Source organism: Mus caroli, unplaced genomic scaffold, assembly GCF_978045245.1.
Source record: "Mus caroli unplaced genomic scaffold, Mus_caroli_1 scaffold_6, whole genome shotgun sequence".
In the NCBI taxonomy this organism is placed as follows: domain Eukaryota; kingdom Metazoa; phylum Chordata; class Mammalia; order Rodentia; family Muridae; genus Mus; species Mus caroli.
This window is the reverse complement of record NW_028227261.1, coordinates 39,988,403-40,002,600: the sequence shown is the minus strand read 5'-3', so window position 1 is coordinate 40,002,600 and position 14,198 is coordinate 39,988,403. Positions and strand designations below refer to the sequence as shown.

Sequence of the window (14,198 nt, the reverse complement as noted above, 5' to 3'; positions counted from 1 at the left end):
ACCTCAGTTTTCACAAATCATATTGAGGCCGATAGTTACCCATGGTCTCACGCTAGAGCCTTAGACAGCTGCAGATAAAATGAAAGACTAGATAGTGTAACGCCAGTGGCCTCACCTTCCCACCAAAAAGCAAATGCCCCTGTTATCAGATCCTAGATTGTGCTCTTCCCCCCCCATCCCCGCCCCCCGCCCCCAGGCATACACAGCTAAGGAATCGAAACCTAGCAAGATACGGCTTTATCCCATGAACCTGGGTCTGATGGTGTAGGGCCAGGTGGCTTTGACCTGGCTTTTAGTGAGCTTAGGTCACATGACACAACCAAGACAGGAGTGTCACAAAAAGACTGTAGCCTCGATGACATCACATAGTAGGACCACTCCCAGAGCACTTAGGAAGGCCCTGATTTTGGTGGATTCTGAGGACCTGGAAATACTATGGCTATGACTGCTGGGGTGAAAAAGGGGTGCCTTCGGGTTTTTGTTTGTTTTGTTTTAAGATTTATTTTTATTTTATGTATGTGAGTACACTGACGCTGTCTTCAGACACACCAGAAGAGGGCATCAGATCTCATTATAGATGGTTGTGAGCCACCATGTGGTTGCTGGGAATTGTACTCAGGGCCTCTGGAAGAGCAGTCGGTGCTCTTAACCGCTGAGCCATCTCTCCAGCCCGGTGGCTTGAGTTTTTATAGTCAGGGCTCCACAATCTATACCCTCCAAGCCTTCCACCCAGTCTCAGAAGTTTGCTTTCAAGGGCTCCAAATACAAAAACCGTGAGTATAAACAAGGCCACTGCCCTTAGCGCCCCACTTGCTTAGGAAGGAGACCACAAGGATTATGGAGATGATGCCTGCCCTCTGCTTGGGCTACTTATGTTTGGGGTCAGCAAGACTAAAGTGAAACGGAGGAAGCCGTAGGGGCGGAAAAAGAGCCCACGGGCAAGAGAACAAGGTCGTGTCACTGCGGGAGCTTCCTGCTTTTTAAGTCCGCTAGGTCAGGTGAGGTAGGGGTGAGCTTGGGCTGTGGAAAGCTGAGACCAAGTCGTAGAACAGCGCCTAGGCTGCGGGTCTCGACGCTAAACCTAGCGGACTGCTGTAGCTCGCCGGCTTGCTAGTTCTTCCAGGCTCTAGCTCCGGCCCGGTCCGACCCCCGCCCCGGGTCCAGCCAGCAACCCGCTCCTTTAAGGATCAGCCACTCTGAAGCCCTCCCGGGTCCTCTCCGTGCTCTTTTACCTTTCTCTTCCGCCGGAAGCGGCTCCGGAAGCTACGGCAGTTTTGGATCCGCCTCCATTCTTCTCGCTTGTCTGCCGGGGGTTGGCCCAGAAAAACCTCAGAGAAGGTGACCTTAGTTTTCCTTCAAGTTGTGCATATACATAGACTATACATACTTACTAAGGAATTAAAACAACAAAACGTACAGAGCCTCATGTAGCCCAGACTGGTCTCTAATGCGTTTGTAACTGAGATCACTATGTCTGCCTCCAGAGTGCTGGGATTATATGTGTGCACCGCGCCTGGTTTATGAAATGCTAGGAATGGAACTTGGAACCTAAGACCCAATGCGTGCTAGGCAAGCATGCCACAAAAGGAGCTACATCCCCAGCCCCAACTTAACTGATTTTTTGCTGTTTTGTTTCTGGAGACAGGATGTCTTTGTGTAACCCGGGTTGTTCAGTAGACCAGGCTGACCTTGAAATCAGAGACCCTTCTGCCTGTCTCCTGAATGCTGGGATTAAAGGCGGCGTGGCCACCCCTGCCTAGCCCAATTTAACTTTTAAAGTGCACAGTAAGGTGGGAGTGAGAATATTCAAGCCAGGGTAGAGGCATCCCCGATGATTTCTTCCTTTAGTTGTAGAATGGGCCCCTAAGTGAAAGGAACCAGCAGGAGGGAGGGGAAGAAAGATGGGCGTGGATAGTGCTTCAATGTAAAGGGCCTGCTTCCCTAGCATACTAGAAGTCCCAGCCTGGTTAACACCCCAAACAGCAAAACCAAAGCAGAATGTCAAATACTGTACAATTCCACTTACATGAAGTCTATTCTGGAGTTGTTAGGATCATAGACACAGATGAATGGTGGCCTCCAGAACTGAGGAGGGGAAATGGGGAGTTGGGATCTTAGGAGTACAGTTTCACTTGCGGTTGTGGTGACCACCCTTGAACAATATCCTGGTTTTATTGTTTCTTTGAAACAGGGTCTAATTCTGTAGCCCAGGCTGGCCTTAACTTCCTGGCAGCCTTCCTAGTCAGCCTTCCAACACTAGGACCACAGGTGGGGGGCACAAAATACAGCTCTACACGTGTGTGTGTGCCAGCACGTGTGTGTCACAGACAGGTGGGAAGTGGAGGACAACTTCCAGGAATTCTCTTCTTCCACTGTGTGTCCTGGGCTGGAACTCAGGTTGTCAGGTCTGGGGACCCCTACCTGCTGAGCTCCCTTGCTGGTCCAGTTGTCATTTGAAAATTACACACACTAGCCAGACCTGGTAACACAAGCCTGTGACCCCAGCTGCTCCAGAGGCTAATTCAGGCCTTCAGAGCGAATGTAAGGACAGTTGGGCAACTTAGAGAGACCGAGGATACTGCTCAATTGAAGGGCCGGGCGTGGTGGTGCACGCCTTTAACCCCAGCACTTGGGAGGCAGAGGCAGGCGGATTCCTGAGTTCAAGGCCAGCCTGTGAGTTCCAGGACAGCTAGGGCTATGCAGAGAAACCCTGTCTCGAAAAACCAAAAAAAAAAAAAAAAAGGACACTTGGCTGGCATGTATGAGGACCCAGGTTCTATCTTCAGTACCATGAAAATAATAAATAAACAAACAAACAAATAAAAGAATCTATCTACACAGGCAGGTAAGTACTTTTAATAGCTTGGGTGAACTTACTCTAATTGTCTGCAATGTGCTAATTAGACTTTCCCCAGCCACGCCGACCTATAAGGCTCCGACATCATCAACGGATTTTATGTTGCTCGGTACTCAGTCTTTAGCTCTTACAACTGTGGAAAGGTTTGATGTAGTTGACCATTCTCTCCTCCTTGTCTGTGCCCCAGTTCCATGGTGCCGTGCCCACTCCCCCACTGGCCCTGTTGCATCTCTTCTGCCAGCTTTTGTGTATCATCTTTTATAGAGACAGGGTCTCCCGTAGCCTTGGTTAGTCTTGAGCTCACTGTATAACTGAGGAAGAAGACGCTGAACTCCGGGTCCTCCTGCCTCTACCACCCAAGTGCTGACCCCTATGCCTGTTCTTAACTATCCTAGCTGTTCACTGTCCTCCTCCAGATGTCTCTCTTGCTGACATTGTTTAGCTGCTCTTCTGGCTTGGATGGGTCCCTCAAAGTCCACCATACCCAACACTGTAGTCTTATCCTCTTGGCAGCTGCCTGAGCCAGAGACCTGCACATGCCAGATCCCCTCCCAACACCACAGTCCTCACCTCGAGGTGTGTCCCGGTTCTGTCTCTGTAATGCCTCTGACTCCTCAGCTCTTTCCTCTTCCATCTCCACTATTTCCCATAACTGGGGCAATACAGTAACTTTAAACTGCCTTCAGGGACTTGAGTAAGAACTGAGAGGTGAGGTCTAGTTTCCTGCCCTGCTTGAAATTCTTCAGTCAAGTCCGACTGTGCTTAGGCTCAGGCTCAGGACAGAACTATTTCCTGATGAACTTGCCTGCCTTTTTGTTTTTTAATTGACTTATTTCCCTCTGCTCCCCTAACCTTCAAATGAAATGTATTTACTTTGTGCATGGAGTGTGTATAGACTTTAGGTCTGCTCTTGTCATGTTGCATGTGGGGGGGGGGGAGGGGGGGAGGACTATCGTGGGGAACTGGTTCTCTCCTTTCATCCTGTGGATCCTGGGGAATCAAACTCAGATCCTCAGGCTTGGCCCCTTACCTGCTGATCTTTCTCACTGGCCCGCTCCTGCTTGGTGTTTGTTAGTTTCTTATTAATATTCTCATCCCCCATAATATAATTAGATCCTGTGAGGGGTTTTTGTTTGTTTGTTTGTTTTGGGGGGGGGTTCGAGACAGGGTTTCTCTGTATAGCCCTGGCTATCCTGGAACTCACTTTGTAGACCAGGCTGGCCTCGAACTCAGAAATCCACCTGCCTCTGCCTCCCCAGTGTCCCCAGTGCTGGGGCTAAAGGCGTGCGCCACCACGCCTGGCAATCCTGTGAGGTTTTATGTTACCACCCAAGCTCTTGTCTTTGCTGCCTGAATGTTTTCCCTTGGACTGACCTGGTAAACATTTTCTTAATCAGTAGACATCGGCACAAATCCCAGTTGACTGAAATGTCTTCTCAGATCCTTGGGATTTTTGCTTCGTGTCTAGCATAAGAGTTGGCATGTGCTGAGAGGTCAGTAAATATTTATGAATGAACCAACTAAATAAAGCCCTTAAGGGCCAAATAGGTCGTTCGAAAGTTGCAGTTTTTCATATGACCTCTAGGTGTCACCATTGGCCTCATTTTAACCAGCTCTTGCCCTGGCTTCCAGGAGAGGTGCTGGTCTGGTCTACCCGCCCAGCAAGCTAGGAGGGGTGATGTACAACCCAGATTCTTCCCCGAGATTTGAAATCTCCCTCCTCCCTGGAAAGGCTGCTTTGATAGGGTGGTGACTTACCATCCCAGATTCTTCAGGGCTGAATTTTAGACACTTTAAAGAAAACTGAATGCTAAACCTAAGAAGGAACCTGGATGGGGATTCGTCAGTGGTGTTCGCCACTTGGTTTTTTTTTCCCCTCAAGGAGACAGAATCTCAGTCTCACAATGACTACTGTCTTACAGGATAGCCTGGAATTCAGGAGACTGACTGGGAACTCACATTCCCGGGACAATGTTGTCCTAGCTTCCCAACTTGCTTGGGTTATAGGCATGGGCCACGAAGCCAAGCAAAGATCCATGCCTTTAAACTCAGCACTGGGGAGGCAGAGATCTACCGATCTCTGTGAGTTTGAGGCCAGTCTGGTCTCCATAATGAATAATGGCTAGCCAGGACTACATAGCAAAACTGTGTCTCGAAACAAACTAAGACAATCCCAGATAAATAGAGAAGATTATGTTTATGTCCTAGTTTACATTAATACAACACCTCACCCAGAGTTTGAGTTCCTTAAATGGCTACAACAAAGGCAAGGCAAAACTCCTCTTCTTCCCAGGCACATTGTACAATTTATCTATTCATTCAAAAGTTGTATTTTATTTATTATTATTGTTGTTAGTGTGTATGCAGTGTGTGTGTGTGTGTGTGTGTGTGTGTGTGTGTAGGTTGGAGGCAACCTTGGGGAGTCAGTCCTTCCTCCATGGATTCTGGGGATTGAACCATCTCAATGGTTTCTCTTAAGTTGAGCTTTCGCTACAAATTCCGTATTAAACAAGAACTGGTTGTGTATAGACTTAGTTCTGACTTGAATGGACAGTGGCCACACAATAGTCTGGCAGCCACATATCTACTCCCTGGGACATATAATAAGCCAATTTTCGTATCTTTTCATGTTATAAAACAAAATTCAAACACCCCTCAAACAGTTTTAATTAATTAATTAATCAATCAGTCAGTCAAGACAGGGTGTCTCTTTGAAACCTTGGCTATCCTGAAACTTACTGTATAGACCAGGCTGGCCTTGAACTCGCAGAGATCCATCTTCCTCTGTACTGGGACTAAGGGTGTATGCTTAGCATTGCCCTGACTTCCTTTGATGATAGATTACAACATGGAAGTGTGACTCAGATAAACCCTTTTCTCCCAGGATGCTTTTAGTCTTGGTGTTTTATCACAATAGAAACCTTAAGACAATGACCTTGAGAAAGTCATTTAACCCCTAAATATTAACTTCCTCAACTGATAGAGATAATATATATACGTCACAAGTTTGTTTTGAGGCCTAAAATTGGCCAAGCTATATATTTAATGCCATAAACATTTACTGAGCAATTATTGCTTGGCCAACCAGGCTTAAGTTGCGTTGTAAACAGTGCGAGCTCACTTGGCCCTGCGTGTTATGTGCTTTCATTGTCTGAGCTCTGCAGATGCAAAGGCTGGGGCTGGAGAGCTTTAGTAACTTGCCCGCCACAGTCTCAGAGCTGTCAAATGGTGGGATGGGGTTTTAGACCTGGGCAGTTAGGCTCCAGTTAGTTCCCAAGCACCATCTACTAAGCCAGGATGCCATATGGAGCAGGGCTGAATAATGAATAGCTATTATGCTCATTGTAATTTAGCCTTAAGTGCTTTTTATATCCATGGTGCTAAGTGTTAATTATTAGTGTATTTGGATGCAACATTTATCCTTTTTGTTCCTATTTTTTCCACAGCCATGGCAACAAAGGGCCCTGTACTTTCTATAGAGGAGCACCCTGCCTTTGTCTGATCCAGTCCGGTGCTCCTCCGTCTCTGCAAACAACAAAAGATGTGGCCACCCGGCTGGCTTCCCCGCCCCCACTAGAGCGCTAACCGAGACTGAGGCAGGTACAGCTCAGCAGACCAGGAGCAGGCCTCACAAGTGAGGTCATGCTTAATAAACTTGATTAATTTCTTTGAGCAGCAGCCTTGCAAGAGGACAAGGGTGAAACAAGAGACAGTAATTCATCCTGATTTCGAGGTGCAAGAATACAGCTACAACCAGCAGAGATTTTTGTGAAGATGCTGTTGGGGCCTGGAGAGTCCCCTGGGGCTCAGCCATGGAAGCAGCAGGAAAACTCAGGGACAGGGACATATTTGCTCATGATGGCTTAGTGAAAAGGGAACCCGTACAGGGGACAGAACACGGACCCTCTAAGTCGTTGAACCAAGACACAGTCTCCTGCTTGGATCCCTTGAAATGTGTCCTCAGCATTTCGATCTGATAACAGTAAAGATAATCCTAGCTGCAATACTGTGTATAGAGTGCTTTAAGACAGTCTAAGAAAACTGGACATGGTGGCTCACCCCTTTCATCTCAGCACTTGGGGAGGCACAGGCGGATCTCTGTGACGTCAAGGCCAGCCTGGCCTACAGAGTGAGTTCGAGGACAAGGACAGCAAGGGCTACATAGAGAGACCCTATCTCAGAGAAAGAAAGAAAGAGAGAGAGAGAGAGAGAGAGAGAGAGAGAGAGAGAGAGAGAGAGAGAGAGATTATATACAACAGGGACTCAGGGACTCCAATACCTAGGCCTCTTCTTGCAGGCTCACTCTGAGTTGACTGTATCAGTACCTGAGTTTAGTGGAATGTCTCTTCCAGCAGGCGGGAGGCCTCTCCACAGCAGGAACCAGACTTCCAGCAGAGTTGGAATAGGAAACAGCAGGATCCTGCGTGTCCCTCGCTCTGAGCATGCGCACGCACGGCCACATGCACCTTTAGCTCCTATCTGCGCATCTTGGAGGAAGACCTCTGAGCATGCGCACGCACGGCCACATGCACCTTTAGCTCCTATCCGCGCATCTTGGAGGAAGTCCTCTAGAGAAGACACATAGTTGTTTCCCTTTCTTCTCTTCCAGCCCAGCTGCTTAGTACAAACCTTTCATATTTTTTTCTCATTCTTCTTGCAGGTATTGCTGTAGGAATGAGGCCATGCCGTGGTCTTTCTCGGTGAAATTCATAGGATTGTCTTAGGCACGGTCAGTTGCTTTAGCAGAATATCATAGACTGGACAGCATAAACACTTTTCTTTCAGTTCTGAGTCTGAGATCAAAGCACTTGAAGATTCCGTGTCAGGTGATGTCATGCCTCTGGTGGCCATCTACTTGATAGGATTTCATATGGAATAAAGAGGGCTTGAGAGCAGCCCGGTCCTTTTTGTTAAAGCACTAATCCCATTGATGAAAGTTTTACCCTTCGCCTCGCCTCTCCTCCTCAAAGGCCCGGTCTCCTGACCTTTTTACCTTGGTGGTTAGGATTTTACCTTGGTGGCTATATTTCATCAACAGCAAAGATGCCATCGTGGAGAACTAGGAATCTTGTCCCTCAACAGCACCCCGCCTTCTAACCCCGGAGGCCACGGTAACTCTGAGCTTCCTCCGAAAAGGTAAATCAAGGCCATTATCTGAGTCTTTTCAATCACAGTATCCATGACTGTGTAGAGAGCACCCTTACTGGTGAGACCAGGGTAGCCTCGTGATTTTTGTGGGCTCCTTCCTAGATTAAAAGGTTCCTTTGTGATGTGAAGGACGAAACCCGGGGCCTCAGACACAGGCTGGGTGTGCACTGTACTACTGAGGTAGATCCGATTGTGTATGTGTGTGTGCGCGTGTATATGTGTGTGTGCGTGTGCCTGCATGCATGCTGCAGTGCACATGTTACTGCAAGAGGACAACTTGCAGGAGCCACCTTTCCTACCATTCGGGCTCCAGGAATCTAACAGGTCATCCGTCTTTGTGACAAGTGCCCCTCCCTACCTGCTGACCCACCTTCCCAGCTCAAGTTATATTTTGTGACCAAATTGGCATGAAGTTGAAAATATTATAACTAGGACACCATTGGCTTAAGAGATAGCTTTCCTTCAAGCACATTGAAGTATTTTTGCGAATCCTGAGTACTGGAGGCACCTAACACATCCTAATAGGCTGCCTGGAGAACAGCTCCCAAGCGAGATGCTCATCTTCAGCCCTCACCTCTTGCCTTCTTTGGCTTGTTTATTTGAAACTCGGTCTCACATAGCCCAGACTGGTCTCGGAATCAGGAGCTGAGGATGACTTTGGACTCTTGGTCTAGCCTCATCGAAGTCAGAGAGGACTTACCTGAGTCTTGACCTTATAAAAGGTAACATCTGTGATTCTTCGTTGGATCTCAGGACATTACACAAAGTGTGCACTCGAGCGCGCACACGCACACACAGAGCAAGTTTCCAAAAAGTCTTTGTTAGGTAAATGAGAGTGAACAAATCTGTCTGCTCATTATACCCACTGGGATGTTAAATGTTACTCCAGTTGCTTAAGTGGCCGTGAGTGGTATAACTGTGGCAGAAGGGAAAGTCTGAACTATGTCACGTCAGTCCAGGAGGTACAGGATCTACTGTGCTATTGTTTGCTCATGTTTACATTTTCTTCACAAAAATATGTTTTTCTGGTTTACAATTCTGTGTGTTTTCCACCCAAGATGGAGTTTCTCTGTGTAGCCTGGCTGTTCTGGAGCTCAGACTGGCCTGGAACTCAAGAGATCCACCTGCCCCTGCCTGGTCTGCTGGTGCCACTGCCACCTAGCTTGTTTACAACTTTGTGGTCATTTAAGGGTGTGGCTTATTCTATGAAATACCGACTAGGTGTCTGTTCTGGCCCTCCGGTCAGGCATCTTCCTGGGATGCAGTCAGAGTTTAGAGCATCACTTCCCAGATTTCTTTGCTGCTAGTGTTAGTTTCCATCAAGCAAATGCAATCATGCTGAGTTGAGCAGGGGGAGGTGGAAGGGGAGCCTGGGGCGTTTATCTTGCTTCTCCAGATGGCTAGAAGGTGATGCATTCTAGACCTAGACATGCAGGAAATGACATCCTCATCTGATGTGACAGAGGCACACGATTCCAGAGCGAGTGACTCTAGGGTTCTGTCTGGTTCACGCATCTGGCACTCTCTCATTCTGGTTATGACCGTCCCCGAATCCCAGCTATGTGAAGTGGAGAGTTATTTCTGGAAGACCAGGTTCCAGATGGTCTTCAGCCCATCTCAGGACCCTGGACTCATCTCATACTTTCCTAATAAGCCCCTTTCTGTGCAAGGGGGTAAGTTATTTTCTCTGCCACCGACCCCTAACCAAAGAATCTGGAAGTTACTATGCAGCTGACAAGATGGTCTACCTAGTGATCGTGCGTTATTATACAGATATAGCAATATTTATGAAACTTCAATACTTGATTGTCAGACCCAGTTTCAAACAGAAGTACACACTCCTGCAATCATTTATGTATCAGGTTTTTTTGTTTTGTTTTTGGTATTTCGAAACAGGGTTTCTCTGTGTGGCCCTGGCTGTCCTGGAACTCACTCTGTAGACCAGGCTGGCCTCGAACTCAGAAATCCACCTGCCTCTGCCTCCCAAGTGCTGGGATTAAAGGCGTGCGCCACCACTGCCTGGCAGGTTTTGTTTTAAATCTTATCAAATTCCGGGGCCTGGAGATATTGCTCAGTTGTTAAGAGTACTGATTGCTCCTCCAAAGGACCTAGATTCAATTCCACAGCTAACAACTGTCTGTATCTGCCAAGGGGATACGATGCCTTCTTCACCGCTGTGGGCACTGCGTGCATGTGGTACTCAGACACATGTAGACAAAACACTTGCACACATAAGTAAAAGTAAAAAAAAAAAAATCCCCAGGTGATGGCGACACATGTATCCATTCCCAGCACTGGAAAGGCAGAGGCAGACAGATCCTGTGAGTTCAAGGCCAGCCTGGTCTGCATAGTGAGTTCCAGGACAGCCAAGGCTACATAGAGAAACCCTGTCTTGAAAAACCTAAATAAATAAATAAATATTTCCATTGGCTCTATTTAAGACAGTGGTTCTCAACTTGTATGTCGCAACCCCTTTGGCAAACTTCTAGCTCCAAAAAAAATTTACATTATGATTCATAACAGTAGCAAAATTAGTTATGTAGTAGCAACAACAACAACAACAAAAAATCTTACTGTTTGGGTGTCACCAGAACATGTGGAGCTGTAGTAAACGGCTGCAGCATTAGGAAGGTTGAGAGCTACTGCTGTAAGAGACAGGTGGACCAACGCAGGAACCTTCCTAGACTAAATTCTAGAATTCTGAGTAAAGCCTATAAAAGCCCATCCTGGGTCAGACAAGTCGCATCCACTGGAGAATGCCAGTCACCTTGTTTTGTGTGTAGAGGGTACCCCTGTAGCGCAACAGTTTGTGTAACACAATGTGACCCAACGTGACGTCCTTCCAAGCAGCCATCCTGCATCAGCCACTGTGTTACCTCATGAGAACCCGGCAGTACTGCCCCTGCAAACTCGTAGATTGTGGGTGGAGGGAGGTAGATCCTGAGAAGTCTAGAGGTAAGTTAATGTCTCCATTGTAAGAATGGCCATAGAGTGCTTTCTAGAGCTGAGGAAATGGTTGACTTTGTGAAGTGCTTGCTGTGCAAGCATGAGGACCTAGCCCAAGCTAGAGCCTCAGAATCTATATCCAAATCTGGCTGAGTCATTCCTATGATCCTAATACTGAGGAAGCAGAAACTGGAGTTTCCCTGGTGCTGATTGGCCAGCCAGCATAGCCATTCAGTGGGAGGCCTTGTATCAAATAAATATGGTGGAGGGGCTGGAGAGATGGCTCAGATGTTAAGAACACTAGCTGTTTACAACTGTCCATAATTCCAATTCCAAGAGCTCCAGCTCCCTTCTGAATTCTTACAGCATCAGGCACATACACGGTGCATAGGTACATGCAGGCAAAGCCCTCAGACACCTAAGTAATAAAGATAGAATCTTTAAAAGACAGGGAGGAAATTGGTAGAGTTAGACACTGCACACAACTTCTGTTGTATGTGTGCATCCACCCACAAATATATACACACACACATGCACACACACACACACACACGAACATGTATCCCCACAAACACATATACACACTATGCTGATTTTAAGCACATTAGACCAGAGGACAACAAATTATAACCCACAGGCCAAATCCACTCACCTGTTTCTGCGAGCGTGGTTCTATAGGAACATAGCTATGCTATTTGTGTTATAGCGATTGCTCCTTTTTTTTTTTTTTTTTTTTTTTTTGGTTTTCTGAGATAGGGTTTCTCTGTGTAGCCCTGGCTGTCCTGGAACACACTCTGTAGACCAGGCTGGCCTCGAACTCAGAAATTCGCCTGTCTCTGCCTCCCAAGTGCTGGGATTAAAGGCGTGCACCACCATTGCCCAGCGCAATTGCTGCTTTTCAACAAGCAGATCACCACTGACTTGTGAGGCAGACAAACTCTATGAAACTTACCGACTAGCTCAGTTGCCGGTCACTCTAAAGAAGATGGAGTTGTTGGTGGCCTCGGGGTCACCTGGGTGCTTTTCAGGCCCCCCTCTATCTTTGCCTGCTGGATGAGAATCCACTTTTTAACCAGATCACCAGGTGACTTTGGGACACACTGAAGTTTGAGAAGTGCTACAGTAAACTCAGTGGGCACAACCTGATTGAAGCTCTACCCTGACACAACGTCCGTTGAGGCTGGTGGACATATGCACTGGCCCAGGCAGAGTAGGTTAGGGGTTTAGTGTGCCACTCACTATCTCTGCATTTGATGCAATGATTTCTTTTTCTGACATTCTCAGGTCAGAGTGCCATTGGTCATCAGCCAGAATCTTTACTATGCATCTACCTGGACAGAGACTACAGTCTCTTAACTATCTGTACGCCCATTTGATAGAGGGCATAGCCTGTATTTGACTATACAATTAACTATAGGTGTGGACAGATTAGCATATCTGTGGCCCTCACAGAATTATGGAGTTTTAACACTTCATCTAGTTCTTTCTAAAACCTCATAGGTGGCTGCTTTACTCTCCACTCAAAAACCAACGGTTAGAGAGAGTAAATGATTTACTCAAAGTCATATATGGCGGAGCTGGAAATTGAGCGTCTGTTTTCTGACACTGTAGTTTATGTGCAGTACTGCCAGACATGATGGTGGGAGATCATAATCTAAATTAGATCTCCAGCCAGCAAACCCATGTTTTATAGATAAGAAATATTGTTCTTCTCTCTCACTTCCCAGATGTAACCAAGATGATCCTGAAAGATTGAGGAAGACTGGAAGTGAGGTCCAAACTCTTCTCCCGGCTCCTGCTCTTCAGAAAGGACGAACCTTCCACCTTTATCTGTGAAGAAGAGAAAGGGTGACTCTAGCAACCCTGTTCCTTTCAGATACCTAAAGTGGGAGGAACCTCTGAGGCTGGCAGTAGGATGAGACTTAGGGAGGAGAGGGCTCAGGGCTCATGTAGTCCCTGGGCCATGTCCTCCATTAGCTGCTTCCTTCACTGCCACTCAAGGGAAGAAGGAAGGCATCATGTTGGCTCACTGTTGAAGAGGGGACACAGTGGCAGCGTGTGAGGTGGTCACGTTGTGTCAGCAGTCAGGAAGCAGAGAGAGGTGATCGCTGGTACTCAGCTTAGCACATGGGAAGTGCTGCCCACAGGGCTGGAGAGATGGCTCAGTGGTTAAGAGCACTGACTGCTCTTCCAGAGGTCCTGAGTTCAAACCCAAGCAACCACATGGTGGCTGTACTGGCTATTTTTGTGTCAACTTGACACAGCTGGAGTTATCACAGAGAAAGGAGCTTCAGTTGAGAAAATGCCTCCATGAGATCCAGCTGTAAGGCATTTTCTCAATTAGTGATCAAGGGGGAAAGGCTCCTTGTGGGTGGGACCATCTCTGGGCTGGTAGTCTTGGTTCTATAAGAGAGTAGGCTGAGCAAGCCAGAGGAAGCAAGCCAGTAAAGAACATCCCTCCATGGCCTCTGCATCAGCTCCTGCTTCCTGACCTGCTTGAGTTCCAGTCCTGACTTCCTTTGGTGATGAACAGCAGTATGGAAGTGTAAGCCGAATAAACCCTTTCCTCCCCAACTTGCTTCTTGGTCATGATGTTTGTGCAGGAATAGAAACCCTGACTAAGACAGTGGCTCACAACCATTTGTAATGAGATCGAATGCCCTCTTCTGGAGTGTCTGAAGACAGACACTGTACATAACCACCTATACAGCTACAGTGTACTTCCATATAATAAATAAATAAATAAATAAATCTTAAAAAAAAAAATCTAGCCAGGCGGTGGTGGCGTACACCTTTAATCCCAGAGTGAGTTCTAGAACAGCCAGGGCTACACAGAGAAACCCTGTTTGAAAAACAAAACAAAACAAACAAAAAATCTTTGTGCCAGAGCAAGCAGGGCTGACCGGAGTGAGCAGGGTTCTAAATTCAATTCCCAGCAACCACATGATGGCTTACAACCTCCTGTACAGCTACAGTGTATACACTCATACACACAGCTACACTCACATACATACATTAAATACATAATAGATAATAGTAAAAAATTTTTAAAGAAAGAAAGAAAGGAAGGAAGAAAGAGAGAAAGAGAGAGAGAAAGGAAGAAAGGAAGGGAGGGAGGAAGGAAGGAAGTTAGAGAGAACCTTCCCTCCTCAGTCAGACTTGCCTGGAGACACCGCCATAGACATGATGCCCAAGGTGCTCGCTCTCCTAGATGATTCTGAAACAGTGAGTTGGCAATGAAGCATCA

At 47.0% G+C, this 14,198-nt stretch overlaps 1 long non-coding RNA gene across 1 annotated transcript; it reads left to right on the top strand.

The window, feature by feature from the left end:
* The first annotated feature begins 1,219 nt into the window (after positions 1-1,219).
* On the top strand, positions 1,220-13,404 carry LOC115030903 (uncharacterized). Its single transcript, XR_015047324.1, has 4 exons — positions 1,220-1,338; positions 6,304-6,986; positions 7,518-7,993; positions 12,679-13,404. It is a non-coding gene; the product is annotated as an uncharacterized LOC115030903 (long non-coding RNA).
* The last annotated feature ends 794 nt before the right edge of the window (positions 13,405-14,198 follow it).